The 14,958-nt window shown below is 46.1% G+C and overlaps 1 pseudogene; it reads right to left on the bottom strand.

Annotated features, from left to right (window-relative positions):
- Positions 1-450: 450 nt before the first annotated feature.
- Positions 451-535, bottom strand: LOC131811983 (U6 spliceosomal RNA; annotated as a pseudogene).
- Positions 536-14,958: the final 14,423 nt, after the last annotated feature.

Consider the following 14,958-nt stretch of genomic DNA (forward strand, 5'->3'; position numbering starts at 1 on the left):
GCTGTCTTCTGCATGGGCCGGGGTTGTTGGTTTCCACACACGGTGGCCTGTTCAGGCACCATGTGAGTGAACGCGAGCAAAGATGGTGTCTGCAGGGCCGGACACCAGATATCTTTGTTTGTGGGAATTATAGGCTGTGTCTATATTTTCTCATTTCTAATTGGTCACTTGGGTGATCCCTAATGTATTGTGTTTGCAATTTATAACAGAGGTTATTTTTAGGGGCGCCTGTGTGGCTCAGTGGGTTAAGCGGCTGCCTTCAGCTCAGGTCATTATCTCGGGGTCCTGGAATTGAGTCCCATGTTGGGCTCCCTTCTTGGCGAGGAGCCTGCTCCTCCTCTCCCCTCTGCCTGTCTGTCCTCCTGCTTGTGTTCTCTCTTTCTGTCTCTCTGTCAAAAAAATAAATAAATAAATAAATAAAACCTTTACAGAATTATTTATTTATTTATTTGAAATATGGAACACTTCACGAATTTGTGTGTCATCCTTGTGCAGGGGCCATGCTACAAAATTATTTTTAATTTAAAAAACAAACAAATAAAAAAAACACAACCAGGGGCATCTGCCTGGCTCAGTTGGTAAAGCAACCAACTCTTGGTCTCAAGGTTGTGAGTTCAAGCCCTACGTAGGTTGTGTAGCCTACTTGAAAAAGAAAAAAGGAAAAAAAACCACATTCACCACTCCTAGGTATATACTCAGGAGAAGTGAAAACACAGTAACCACACAAAAGCTTGGATGCAACCCAGTGTCTGGGTTAAGAGTGGTTTATCCCTGCAATGGAATATTAGTCAGACAATCAAAAAGAATGAGGTCCCGACACATGCTACAAAGACAGGACGCCAAGTGAAAGAAACCAGTCACAAAAGGCCACAGATTGTAGGATTCCATTGCCATGGAATGTCCAGAATAGGGAAATCTATAGAGACAGAAAGCAGGTGAGTGGTTGCCAAGGGCTGGGGAGGGGGAGCAGTTGGAAGGAAATGAGGAGTGACTGCTAATATGTATAAGATTTCTTTTGGGGACAATGAAAATATTCTGAATTTGATTGCAGGGATGGTGGCCCAACTCTGAATACACCAAAGGACTTGTACACTTTAAATAGCCGAATTGTGTATGTAAATTACATTGCAATAAAGCTGTTCTATATAAAACACACACATTCAAACGGAACTTAAGGTTTTAAAGGCAAGAAAGAAATGTTTCTTCAAGACTCTGAGGAAGGAAGACCAGCAGGGGTGGGAGGTGGAGGGAAAGGTTCAGCCGCAGGTGACATTCACGCCCCCCCAGGGGCACGGCAGGACACCAGCTGGATGGTGGATGGCGACCATCTGCAGTGAGCGAGATGGGCGTGGGCGATGTAGGCCTTCTCCCGCCGAGCTCCCCAAGCAGGGCTGAGCCCATGCTCTAAACCATCACTGTAGCTCACGACGACTGTAGCCCAGGGGCTGTGGGAGCTCAGAGGAGGCCCCTGACTCAGCCCAGGTTGCCAAGGGAGGGGCATCGGAACTTCAACTTGGCTGATGTTGATGAGCGAGTCAACCAGGTGGAACCCAGGGGAAGATCCCACGTTGTGGGAGCAGTGGTGGAAGCGTGGAGGGGGCCTGAAGGCAAGAGATGGCTCAGATGTCCCATGGGGACCACGGGCAGGGCAGTATGGTGGGAATGGGGTTGGGGGAGGGGAGCAGAGAGGTCAGTGGGGCCAAGCCCTGGGTCTGGCCGGGCTGCTTGCCCTGGGAGCTGCTGTGAGACTTAAGTTGGGAGGGATATGGGCCTGGCCTCTGCTTTTGTAAGACTCTTGGTTGTAAGACCCCTCGGCTGCAAGGGCTGGAGGCCAGGAGACGGGCCCGGCTTGGACGATGGTGTCCGGGGCTACACACGGAGTTTGAAGGGTGTCCTCCCCCTAAAAGATATGTCCAGATCCTAGAATCTCTGAATGTGATCTTTTGGGGACAGAGTGTTTTTGCAGATATAATTAAATTAAGGATTGTGAGAACAGCTCATCCTAAATCCAATGAAAAATGTCCCAATTAGAGATACCCAGAGGGGAGACAGAGATGAGGAGGCCTCTGGAAGACAGAGGGTAATGAATGCCTTGAGCCACCAGAAGCTGCAAGAGGCAAGGAGGCACCCCGCCCCCAACGGCCCAGCCCCGACCCCACCCAGAGCCTTGGGAGGGAGAGAGGCGCTTCTGACATCTTGACTTCAGACTTCTGGCCTCCAGAAATGTGAGGGAGTACATTTCTGATGTCTCAAGTCACCCACTTTGAGGTAATTTGTTACAGCAGCCTCTGGACCCTGATACAGGAGGTCACATTGGGGGGTAGAGAGAAGTCACCAGAATCTAGAGATATTTTTAGGAGGTTGAAATGACCGCCTTTCACATACCTCCTCTCCTGAACCTCCCGCGATAGCCTTTGACTACAGGAAGGCCATGATTTGAGCCTCGTTCCTCCAACTGAGAGCTACGTCACTCTCCTGCAAAATGAGATAGCTGGGAACGGCCGCCCGGAGTGCGTAGGCCTAACGTCCGCCACACCACAAGCATTCAGTTCGTGACCACGATGGTTATAAAGTCCTGAAACCTTAGAGAGTATGTGAAATGGTATTTGGCTTTGCCAGTTTTCCCTGAGCCTCAGAACCTTCCCTTCTGGCCTCCTGGGCACCGAGTGGAGTAATGGCATCAGGGGAGGGAGTTATGGGTTGAATTGTGTCTCCATTAAAAGACATTGTAGTCGGGGTGCCTGGGTGGCTCAGTGGATTAAAGCCTCTGCCTTCAGCTCAGATCATGATCCCAGGGTCCTGGGATTGAGCACCACATCGGGCTCTCTGCTCAGCAGCAAGCCTGCTTCTCCCCTCTCTCTCTGCCTGCCTCTCTGCCTACTTGTGATCTCTGTCAAATAAATAAATAAATAAAATCTTTAAAAAAAAAAAAAAAAAAGACATTGTAGTCCAATTCCGTGGAACCTATGGATGGGACCTGATGTCGAAATAGTCTGTGCAGAAGACCAAAGATGAGGTCACTAGGGTGGCCCTAAACCACCATGATAATGACCATGTCCTTATCAAAGGGGGAATTCGGAAACAGACAGGCGTGCATGGCCAAAAGATGATGTGAAGACACAGGGAGGCCATCTTGGGGCTGGGGAAAGCCTGAGGCCACCCGAAGCCAGGAGAGGGCCTGGAGCCGATTCTCCCTCACAGCCCTCAGAAGAAACAAACTCTGCTGACACCTCAGTTTCAGTCTTCCGGCCCCAGACTTGTGAGACAAAGAATTATGTTGATCAAGCACCCAATCTGTGGTACTTTGTCATGGCTGCCCCAGGGCACAAATGCTGGTGAGACTAAGATGAGTCTCACCATCAGGGGAGAACTGGGCATTCCAGGGCCTGTGGAAATACCTAGGGGCCAGTGCCAGCCCCTTGTCCCCCAATAGTCACTGACAAGGCCTGTGGCCAGGCTTGGCTGCCTCTCTGCTCCCCGCCACCCCACCAGGAGGGCACCAAACGCTTCCAGGACAGAAGTCTGGGATGCATTTGGAAACCCTGGCAGAGGGGTTTCAAGTTCGGCCCCATCCCGGTCAGCAGGGGATCTGCCATCTGGATCCTGTTTGCTGTCCCCTGGCAGGGGAATCTGAGCAGAACTGTGGAACGTGGTCAGGGAGGGGGTGGCTCCCTTTGTGGCCAGGGCTCCGGGTGGGGAGACAACAGGCCTTGCAATCAGACCCTGGGCATTAACCCGGGCTGCCACTTACTTGCTGGGTGACCTCAGGTCACTCACGGCACCTCCCCAGTCTTGGTTTTCTCGCCTGTAAACTAAGGACAATAGTAGAACTTACCTCCAGATGTTGCCGCCAGGTTTCAATGGGTAACGCCAACAGTAAGATGCTTGAGGAGGGGAAATTTGAGATTTTTTTTTTTATTCTTTAAAAAAAAAAGGGGTAAATATACACAATATAAAATTTATAAAATTTACCATTTTAACCATTTGTGAGTGTTTTGGTGGCATTTACTAATCTTCTACCATTGTGCAGCCACCGCTGTCTGCCTCTAGAATGCTTTTCGTCTTGCAAGATTGTGTCGCCATTAAAGGGTAACGCCCTGTTCCCCCTCACCCCCCAGCCCCTGGCACCTGCCATTCTCCTGTCTATGGATTTGACCATTCTAGGCATCAGTGGGATCATAGAGCCTACAGTAATCATACAATCCTTTTGTGACTAACTTCACTTAGAATGTCCTCAAGGTTCACCCATGTTGTAGTGTGTGTCAGAATTTCCTTTTTTTTCCTTTTTTTTTTTTTAAAGATTTTATTTATTTATCAGAGAGAGAGAGAGAGCGAGCACAGGCAGACAGAATGGCCGGCAGAGGCAGAGGGAGAAGCAGGCTCCCTGACGAGCAAGGAGCCCGATGTGGGACTCGATCCCAGGACGCTGGGATCATGATCTGAGCCGAAGGCAGCTGCCTAACCAACTGAGCCACCCAGGCGTCCCTTTCTTTTTCTTTTCTAATGAGAAAAATATCAGTGCTTTGTGCTGTGTGGAGGCGCGGGGCAGTGCCTCTGCTTATGTGGCTGAGGGACAAGCGGGTGCTCTGGTTCTGGAAGACGCTTGCTTCCTGGGACAGTGTCTGCTCTCGGGGCCGCTAGTCTCCAGAAGTCTCGTTTGGGGAGCTGGAAGGGGGCATATTCTTGGGGATGCCAGAGCTCCTTACCTGTTTCCTTTTGAGTTTCTAGAGTTTCCAAAGGGAGGTCCTAGGGCTCTGGGAAGCCACTCGGGGCGGGAGCGGGGGTGGGGCCCTGACTCCTAGTCTGCCTTGGCATGGGGGGTGGTGAGGACGTGGCTGTGTGTGCTTGAAGGCTATATGTATAAATTTGTGTGAACTAAAAAGAGGGAATGGCTAGAATGCTGGGGGACCCAGTCTAATTTGGGGTGTCTCAGCCAGCATCTGACGAGGCCCCAGAAATCTCCCCTCCAGGGATGCCTTTGAGTTCAAGTTCTGCAATAAGTGGAGGCAGGCTGGACGAGAGAAGCCCGAGAGAAGCCCCAAATTTCCAGACATAGGATAGAGCTCCTGGCCCCTGGGTCACCCTCAGCCTCACACGTGGGCAGGCTTCCACTGCTCCCTCCAGCCAGTGCTCAGCAGAGCCTTCCTCCTAGCACACAAGTGAGATGGGGTGCTTCTTGGAAGGAAGGTATACTCAAAAGGTCTTGGAGTCATCCTTCTGTATTGTGATCTCAGCGTCCATCCAGAAGAGGATGCAGTGGAAGATGGGACCGAGCATGGGGCCTGGAGGTCAAACAGGCCTGGGCCCCTCACAGGCCTAAGCGGGGCATCCCATCGCCTTCATCAGCTGTAGCCTTCTCATCTGTGAACTGGAGATTGTAATAACCTGGCCTCCCTATAGGGTGGCCGAGGATTCAGTGGGATGGTGTCTGGGCCGGGCCTGGAGTGTTATGAATAAATGTTCCATCAGGAGGAGGGACGACAGCTGCCCACACTGACTGTGCACAGGGACAACCCCCCTGGAATGGTGGGTTTTGCTTTTTTTTTTTTTTTTGGTTCTGTCAGTTCACTTTCTGGCCACTGGCCTCTTCTAGAAGTTGCACACAGATAAAAGGTCCCAGTTAATGAGGATTCTGGTTAAAGTTTTAAAATTCACAGCAAGCCCACTCCGCATAATAATGTATCAGCAACACAACAATCCTTTAATCTCGGAGGAATTAATTGCTGCGCCCAGAAATTCAGGGCACGCTGACAGAATCCTTAATTTCTTGAGCTGATGGTTTCAAAAAGCGACTGATTTTAGACTGGCTTCTCTCTGCGTGTACGAGCAACTCCCACAGTTCAGACAAAGGGCGAGATTGTCTTGATGTCTTACTCAGTAAGAATCATGTATGTGGGGTCTGAATTAATGTCAGCTCTGAAATTTGCCTGCTGGGTGGAACGTGGCGGACTGAATCCCCGGGAGAGTCAATGCGGGCTCTGTGGCCCGGGTCTACCGGGCGTTGTGTGGGGAATGTCCTCACTCACCCCACGCACGTTTGTTGAGCGCCCACTCGGAGCCCGAGCTCAGCTTGTAAAGAAACACGCAGAAACAGGCACAACCGGCCCAGAAAACAGACCAGAGGCAAACCCCCAGTCAGATAAGCTAACTCTACATGGCAATAAGGAAAGACTGGCAGGGAGTGAGGCAAGGTATGTGTCGCAAGTAACGAGGACCTAGTTTAGATGGCAGGGCTTGGGGGTGCGGGTGCAGGTTAGAGAAAATCTTTGTAAGTTGACAGCTGAAGGATGAGGAGAATTAACTGGTGGAGAGGGAAGAGAGTGGTTCCACTGGGTGAGGAGACACCCTGTGCAAAGGCCCTGAGGTACGAATATACTGTTCTGGGAACTAGGAGCTATTTTCAAGGAGCTTATGGGGACTAAGGAACATGGGGCAAGAAAAGCAAAGTCATGATTGTCACCATCATTATTATCACAGATGAAAGTGACATATGAAAGCTTCATGTGGGTTTGTATGCTCTGGATGCTACGCTATTCTGGGGAATCTGGCTTCCATTTTGGCCCCCAAAAGGACCATCCTTGGTGAATAGCCAGAGGCAGGAGACAGTTAAGGACACAAGCTCTGGATCAGATGACCTGACTTTGCCTCCTGATGCCCTTTTGAAGAGAGAAGAGGAGGCCTCCAACCCTCAGCACAGAAGCTTCTTTATTTAAAAAATTATATTATGTCATATATCATATGACCTTATTTTAAGCAGTGTTAATGAGGGTAAAATTGACTACAATAAACTGTACACACTTAAAGTGTACAATTTGATCAGATGTGACATATGTCTAAATCTGGAAAACCTTCCTCACAATCAAGATAATGAACCTAACCATCCCCCCCACTTGTCTCCCAGGATCCCCAAAGCTACCTAGGGCTCTCTGTATTCCCTTCCTTCCCCCACCCTTCCCTGATCCCCAGGCAACCACTGATCTGCTTTCTGTCACTATGGATTATTTGGCAATCTACTTTTTTTTCTTTCCAGCATCTTTCACTCTACATAATTATTATAAGTTTCCTCCACTGAAATGTACATCAATGGGTAATGGACATGGGGGAGGGTATGTGCCATGGTGAGTGCCGTGAAATGTGTAAATGGTACAGGTCTGATGATTCAAAGACCTGTACCCCTGGGGCAAATAATACATTATATATTAATTTTTTAAAAATCTATTATTAAATATCTAGTATAGAAAAAAAAAAGAAATGTACATCAATAGTTCATTCCCTCTCACTGCTAAAGCTGTTTCACAGCTTTTTTATCTATTCACCTGTTGATGATCCAGATGGGGGTTTCCAGACTGGGGCTCTCATGAATATAGCTGCTCAGGGCATTTGCATACAAGTGTCTATGTGGACATGAATTTTCATTTCTCTTGGGCAGAGAGACCTGGGAGGGGAATTGCTGGGTCATAGAGAAGGAGTATGTGAACTTGGAAAGAAACTGCCAAACTGGTTTCCAGAGCTGTTATAAAACAGTCTGTACAAGACGGCAGTTGCCCCTCATTCTCACCAACTGCTGGTATAGTTGTTCGTTAATTTCAGCCCTTCTAGGGGGGACGTCTGGCTCAGGTGGTGGAGCACGTGACTCTTGATCTTGAGGTTGTGGATTTGATCCCCATGTTGGGTGTAGAGATTTTCTAAATATAAAAATAAAAAATCTTTAGGTGCATCTGGGTGGCTCAGTTGGTTGAGCATCTGCCTTCTGCTCAGGTCATGATCTCAAGGTCTTGGGATCGAGCCCCGCATCAGGCTTCCTGCTCAGTGGGGAGCCTGTTTCTCCCTCTGCCCCCCTCATTTGTGCTCTCTCTCACTCTAATAAATAAATAAAACCTTTTAAAAAAATAAAAATCTTTAAATAAAAGTTAAAAAAATTTTGGGGCACCTGGGTGGCTCAGTGGGTTAAGCCGCTGCCTTCAGCTCAGGTCATGATCCCAGGGTCCTGGGATCGAGCCCCGCATCGGGCTCTCTGCTCAGCAGGGAGCCTGCTTCCTCCTCTCTCTCTGCCTGCCTCTCTGCCTGTTTGTGATCTCTCTCTGTCAAATAAATAAATAAAATCTTTAAAAAAAAAAAAAAAGTTAAAAAATTTTTTTTAGCCTATTCTAATATGTGTGTAGTGGCCTCATGTGGTTTTAATTTACATTTTCCTAATGACTGATAATATTGAGGTCCTTTTCATATTTGCCATTCATAAATGGATTTTTTTTTTTTTTGGTAAAATGTTTGTTCACATTGTTTGCCCTCTCCCCCCACATTTTTAAACTGAGTTGTTTATTTTCATATTGTCATATTTTGAGGGATTTTTATATATTCTGGATACAAGTCTTTTATAAGATCTGTGATTTTCAAATAATTTCTTATATTCTGTGACTTGTCTTTTCATTCTCTTGACATTGCCTTTCAAGAAGCAGAAGTTCTAGATTTTGGTGAAGTTCAGTTTATTGACACTTGATCTGTGGATTTGTTTTTGGTGTCATATCTTAAAAACCTTTACCTAACCCAAGGTTGCAAACATTTCCCCCTGATGTTTTCTTTAGAAGTTTTATAGTTTTAGGTTTTACACCTAGCTTTATGTTGAGTTAATTTTCATAGATAGTGCATGATGTGGATCAAAACTCTTTTTTATTTTGATTTATTTTTTAAAAGATTTTATTTATTTATTTGACAGAGAGAGAGAGAGAGATCACAAGTAAGCAGAGAGGCAGGCAGAGAGAGAGAGGGAAGCAGGCTCCCTGCTGAGCAGAGAGCCCAGTGTGGGGCTCGATCCCAGGACCCTGGCATCATAACCAGAGCTGAAGGTAGAGGCTTAACCCACTGAGCCACCCAGGTGCCCCCCCAAAACTCTTTTTTAAAAAATTGCATATGAAGAGGGGCCTGGGTGGGTCAGTCGTTAAGCATCTGCTTTTGGCTCAGGTCACCATCTCCGGGTCCTGGGATCAAGCCCCACATTGGGCTCCCTGCTAGGTGGGTAGCCTACTTCTCCCTCTCCCACTCCCCCTGCTTCTGTTCCCTCTCTTGCTGTACATCTCTCTGTCAAATAAATAAAACCCTTAAAAATAAATAAAAATAAAAAATTGCATATGGATGTTTGTATTCATCTCTTCAGGATGCAAAGACAAATGACCACATACTTTGTGACTTAAAGCAGTGGAAACTTACTGTGTAACGGTTCTGGAGGCTAGAAGTCTGCAATCAAGGTGTTGTCAGAGTCATGCTCCTTCTGGGAACTCGTAGGAAGATCCGTTGGTCATGTCTTCTAGCTACTGGTGGCTGCTCAGCATTCATTGGCTTGTGGCCACATTGTTCCCAATTGTGCCTCTGAGTTCACACCGTCTTCCCTTAGTGTGCCTCTTATAAAAATACTTGTTGTCAGATGTAGGGTCCACACATACAATCCAGGAAAACTTCTCATTTCAAGACCCTTAACTTAATTACATCTGCATATTAACTTACATTTTTTTTCCCCAGGTAAGTTAATATCCACAGGTTCCAGAAATTAAGATGTGGACATATCTTCTAAAAAGGAGTACCATTCAGCACACTATAATTGTTTCAGCACCTATTTGTTGAAAATACTACCCTTTCTCTACAAAAATGCCTCTGTACCTTTTAAAAAAATCCATGGACCATAGGCATATATGGGTCTTTTTCTGGACCCTTTGTTCTGTTCCAGTAAGCTACTTGTCTATTTTTATACCAACACTACACTGTCTTAATTGCTATAGCTTTAAATTAAGTCTTGAGACCAGGGATTTAAGTCCTCCAACTTTGTCCTTTTTTATTTTTTAATTTAAATTTTTTAAAAAAGATTTGTCTATTTGTCAGAGAGAGAGAGTGAGAGAGCACACAAGCAGGGGGAGTGGCAGGCAGAGGGACAAGCAGGTTCCCTGCTGAGCAGGGAGTCCAATGCAGGATTCAATCCCAGGACCCCAGGATTATAATCCGAGCTGAAGGCAGATGCCCAACTGACTGAGCCACCCAGGCATCCCTGTTCTTTAAAAAAACAAAACAAAACAAAACAAAAAGGTTATTTTGACTATTCTAAGTCCTTTACATTTCCATATAAATTCTAGAATCAGCTTGTTGATTTCCACAAAAAGCCTGCTGGGATTTTGACTAAATTTATGTTGAAATCTATAGAACGATTTAGGGGGAGTTGACATCTTGACAATGGTGAGTCTTTCAACCCATGGACGTGGTATACCTCTCCACTTATTTAGACTTTTAAAATTTCTCACAAGAATGTTCTGTACAATGTTTAACATTTTGTATTGTTTTTATCCCTAAATATTTCATATTTTATGTTATTGTAAATAGTATTTAAAAATATATTTTTAGGGGTGCCTGGGTGGCTCAGTCGTTAAGCGTCTGCTTTCGGCTCAGGTCATGATCCTGGAGTCCGGGATCAAGCCATGCCCTGGGCTTCCTGCTCCACGGGAAGCCTGCTTCTCCCTCTCCGACCCACCCTGCTTGTGTTCTCTCTCTCTGTCAAACAAATAAACAAAATCTTTAAAAAAATAAATAAAAAATAAAAGTATTTTTTTAAGATTTTATTTATTGATTTGCCAGAGACAGAGAGAGCACAAGCAAGGGGAGCAGCAGGAAGAGGGAGAAGCAGACTCCTTGTTGAGCAAGGAGTCTGATACAGGACTCCTTCCCAGGACCCTGGGATCATGACCCGAGCCAAAGGGAGACGTTTAACTGACTGAGCCACCCAGGCATCCTGATGTCTTACTCTTTTTATACATTATACACATTGATTATATATTCAGAAATGGCTTCTGGAATAGTGGTGAGAGGAACTCTGTGACCCCTCTCCCCAGAGAAACAACCATAATTGGTAAAATCTATTTGAAAAAAAACAACCATTTAAAATCTCTGAAAAATGCCCATAAGGGCATATAGCAAACAAAGAAATGTTTATTCAAGAAAATCTACTAAATCTCAGAAGAGCAAGAGTCTGTAGCATTTGAGCCCTGGCCCATTCTCCCACCCTACCCACCTCAACTCAGAAAGAATTAGCAAACTTTTGGAAAGACTGATGGAGATTATGCAATCTGATGAACACAGAGAGAAAAGAATGCAGAAAAATGAACAGAGCCTTAGAGAAATGTGAAACACCATTAAACATACCAACACATGCATAATGAGAGCCCCAGAGGAGAGAAGATGGGGAAAGGAGAGAAAAACTATTTAGAGAAATAATGGCTGAAAATGTCCCCAAATTTGATGAAAACGTTAATTTACATATCCAAAAAGCTTAATGGACTCCAAGTAGGAAAAATGTGAATAGATCCACACCCAAACACATTAGAGTAAAAATGTTCTAAGACAAATTCTTGACAGCAGAAAGAAAAACGAGTCATCATCAACAAGACAGCCTTAGTAAGACTGACTTCTTATCAGAAACAATGTTAGAGGGGTGCCCGAGTGGCTCAGTTAGTTAAGTGTCTGACTCTTGATTTCAGCTCAGCTCATGATTCTGGGGTCCTGGGATTGGGCCCAGCATCAGGTTCTGCCCTTGGTGGGGAGTCCATTTGGGATTCTCTCTCTCCCTCTCCCTCTGTTCCTCCCCCACTCTCTCTTCCTCTCTCTCAAATAAATAAATAAATAAATAAGTAAATCTTTTAAAGAAAGAAACAACACTGGAAGATGAAGCAAGGAAGGAAAAAATAAGTCAGCCAAGACTCTTATATCCAGCAAAAGCTATCTTTCAAAACTGAAGGTAGAATAAAGACTGTCCCAGAAAAATAAGAACGGAGCGAATTTGCTACATATAGGGGATTCAACTTGCTAAAACTGTGTTAAGAGGTTTTGTTTTGCTGTTTGTGAGAGATATTGGACTATACTTTTTCTTTTTCTTTTTTTTTTTTTTTTAAAGATTTCATTTATTTATTTGACAGAGAGAAATCACAAGTAGATGGAGAGGCAGGCAGAGAGAGAGAGGGAGGGAAGCAGATCATGACCTGAGCCGAAGGCAGCGGCTTAACCCACTGAGCCACCCAGGTGCCCCACTTTTTTTTTTTTTTTTAAAAGATTTTATTTATTTATTTGACAGAGAGAGATCACAGTAGGAGAGAGGAAGGGAAGAGATCACAGAGAGAGAGGAAGGGAAGCAGGCCCCCTGCTGAGCAGACAGCCCGATGTGGGACCCGATCCCAGGACCCTGGGATCATGACCTGAGCCGAAGGCTGCGGCTTAACCCACTGAGCCACCCAGGCGCCCCTGGACTATACTTTTTCTATTCTTATAATACTCTTGTCCAGTTTGGTATCAGGGAAATAATAGCCTCATGGAATGAATTGGGAAACATGTCCTCCTATTCAATTTTCTGGAAGTTTGCATAGAATGGGTAGTATTTCTTCCTTAAATATTTGGTAGAATCCCGGGCCCAGAAACCACTTAGACTTAAAGTTTTATTTGTAGAAAGATTTTTGGCTGCAAAGTAGGTATTCTGGTTTCTCTTGGTTCTTGAATCTACTTTGGTAAATCATGTCTTTCCGGGAACTTGTCCATTTCACCTAAATTGCCAATTTAACTGGCATAAAGTTGTTCAAAATATTCCCTTTCAAATATGTGTAGAATCCACAGTGATACCACTTTTGTAGTGTGTCTTTCTTTTTTTTTTAACTGGTCAATCTGGCTAGAGGTTAATCAATTTATTGTTATTCTCCAAGAATCAGATTTGGTTTGGTGATTTTCTTTACTGTTTTTCTGTCTTCCATTTATTTGATTTTCATGCCTTTTTTCTACTTACTTTGGGTCTCACCAATCTCCTCCTCTTCCTTCTTCCTCTAGTTTAAGGTGGAAGTTCTCTTCTTTTTTTTTTTTTTTTAAGGTTTTATTTATTTATTTGACAGACAGAGATCACAGAGAAGCAGGCAGAGAGAGAGGAGGAAGCAGACTCCCTGCTAAGCAGAGAGCCCCATGCGGGGCTCGATCCCAGGACCCTGGGATCATGACCCGAGCTGAAGGCAGAGGCTTTAACCCACTGAGCCACCCAGGCGCCCCCTCTTCGTTTTTTTTTTTTTTTTTTTTTTAATTCACTGAGATTTGTTTTATGGTCCAGCATACAGTCTTTTTTTTTTTTTTTTTTTTTTAAGGATTTTATTTATTTATTTGACAGAGAGATCACAAGCAGGCAGAGAGGCAGGCAGAGAGAGAGGAGGAAGCAGGCTCCCCGCTGAGCAGAGAGCCTGATGCGGGCCTCGATCTCAGGACCCTGAGATCATGACCTGAGCCGAAGGCAGCGGCTTAACCCACTGAGCCACCCAGGCGCCCAGCATACAGTCTTATATTGGTGAATGTTCCACGTGCACTTGCAAAGATGTACATTTTTTGCTGTTGGGTAGGGAGCTGTATAAATGCAAATTAGGTTGAATGTGGAGAAACCCTGAGCCAGTCCAAGCAATGAAGAGAAGGTCAGGGGTTGTTAGAGAGATTTCAGGAGTATCTCTGAGCCGTGGTGAAAGCTCAGGCTGTGCACGGATGGCCTGTCCAAGGTGTGTAAGCAAACACCTGGTAATGGCAAGGAGAGGTCCAAGAGGGAGGTCCAGGTTCCATGTCACCTTGGCCCTGGGCCTGTCTACATTTTGGTGTCACTGGCTGCCTCCCTGATTGCTCTCATCACAGACCCTCTCTACTGGACCGGCAGGTGCCCAAATGCCTGTTTCCACCCTCCTGAGCTTTGAGATGGTGACTGGGCCACTAATGAACCTCTGGCCACAGAGTCACACTGGATTCTGTGCCCACTTAGGAGGGGTACCGGCACTATATATTTGTGTCCTGGCTTCTCTGTTTCTAGAAGGCTGTCTGTCACAGAGTCACAGCTGTATGACAAGGCCACAGGAATACAACCAAGGGGACACAACCCTGAGGAGGTCATATCTAGGGACACATCCACAGGGTTGGGGTAGGTTTTTGTAGTCAATCTCATGTCCTTCCTTCTAGACTTAGCAAAATACTCCCTGGGGTCCTGGGTATCCTCAGAAGGTTCTTCTTGGATAATTGGATGTGCCTGTCACATACATGTGTGTTTCTAAAGCTCCCGCTGCCTGGACCTCTGAGATTTCTGCACAACCCTATGCCCACTCCTTTTCCCTCACCCCTCACTACGGCTCCTCCGGGAAGGGCCTCTTCTTCTGGCCTGTTCCCTTCCATACTTGCCAGAAAACCCAGTCTCCCCACCCAGCTCAGCCAGTCTCCCCTGTTGGCTTGAGGATCCCAGGGTGCAGGGTAGTGGGGTGTCTCAGGAGAGCTGGCCTCTGCCACAGGCATTGCACACCATGCCAAGTGCAAGCACCCAGAGCGGACCTACTCATGATTCCTGAGGTCGCTATGTGGACTCCTTCATGCCCCCAACAAGTACCAGGGGGCCTCTAATGTGTAGCTAGTGCTGGGACAGGCATGGGAATCTACTGCTCTCCTGGACAGTTAAGCCAGCAATGCTCTCCATCTAGTGGCTCAGCCAGGAGACCTTGGTAGCATAGAAAGGACACCTCTATCAGTCAGGGCCAGGCTCTTAGAAGGGCCAGTGGCACAGGATATAATGCATAGCTATTATCAAAGTGTGGCAGGGACATGGGCAGATGTCATGGGTGTGTGACCTGCATAGTCACATAAGACCCTGAGCTCAGAAGGGCCCTGCACTTGGTTTAATGCTCTGTGGTCACTGTTTTGAAATTCTTCATGATTTTTTAATAAGGACCCCTTATTTTCATTTCATATTGAACCTGGCAGATTATGTAACTTATCCTGGGGCTTCAATAGGGATAGACAGATGCCCAGGGATGGCCTTATGGGGGACAGAGGAAGGGATGGTCTTAGCCTGGCAAAGAGGTGGCGGAGGTGTGTTCGGGGCTGGGGGAAGAGTGTCTGAGGGACAGAGGAGAGAGTGTAGGCTGTACAGGATTG

The sequence above is a fragment of the Mustela lutreola genome, chromosome 11 (genome assembly GCF_030435805.1).
Source record: "Mustela lutreola isolate mMusLut2 chromosome 11, mMusLut2.pri, whole genome shotgun sequence".
Classification (NCBI taxonomy): domain Eukaryota; kingdom Metazoa; phylum Chordata; class Mammalia; order Carnivora; family Mustelidae; genus Mustela; species Mustela lutreola.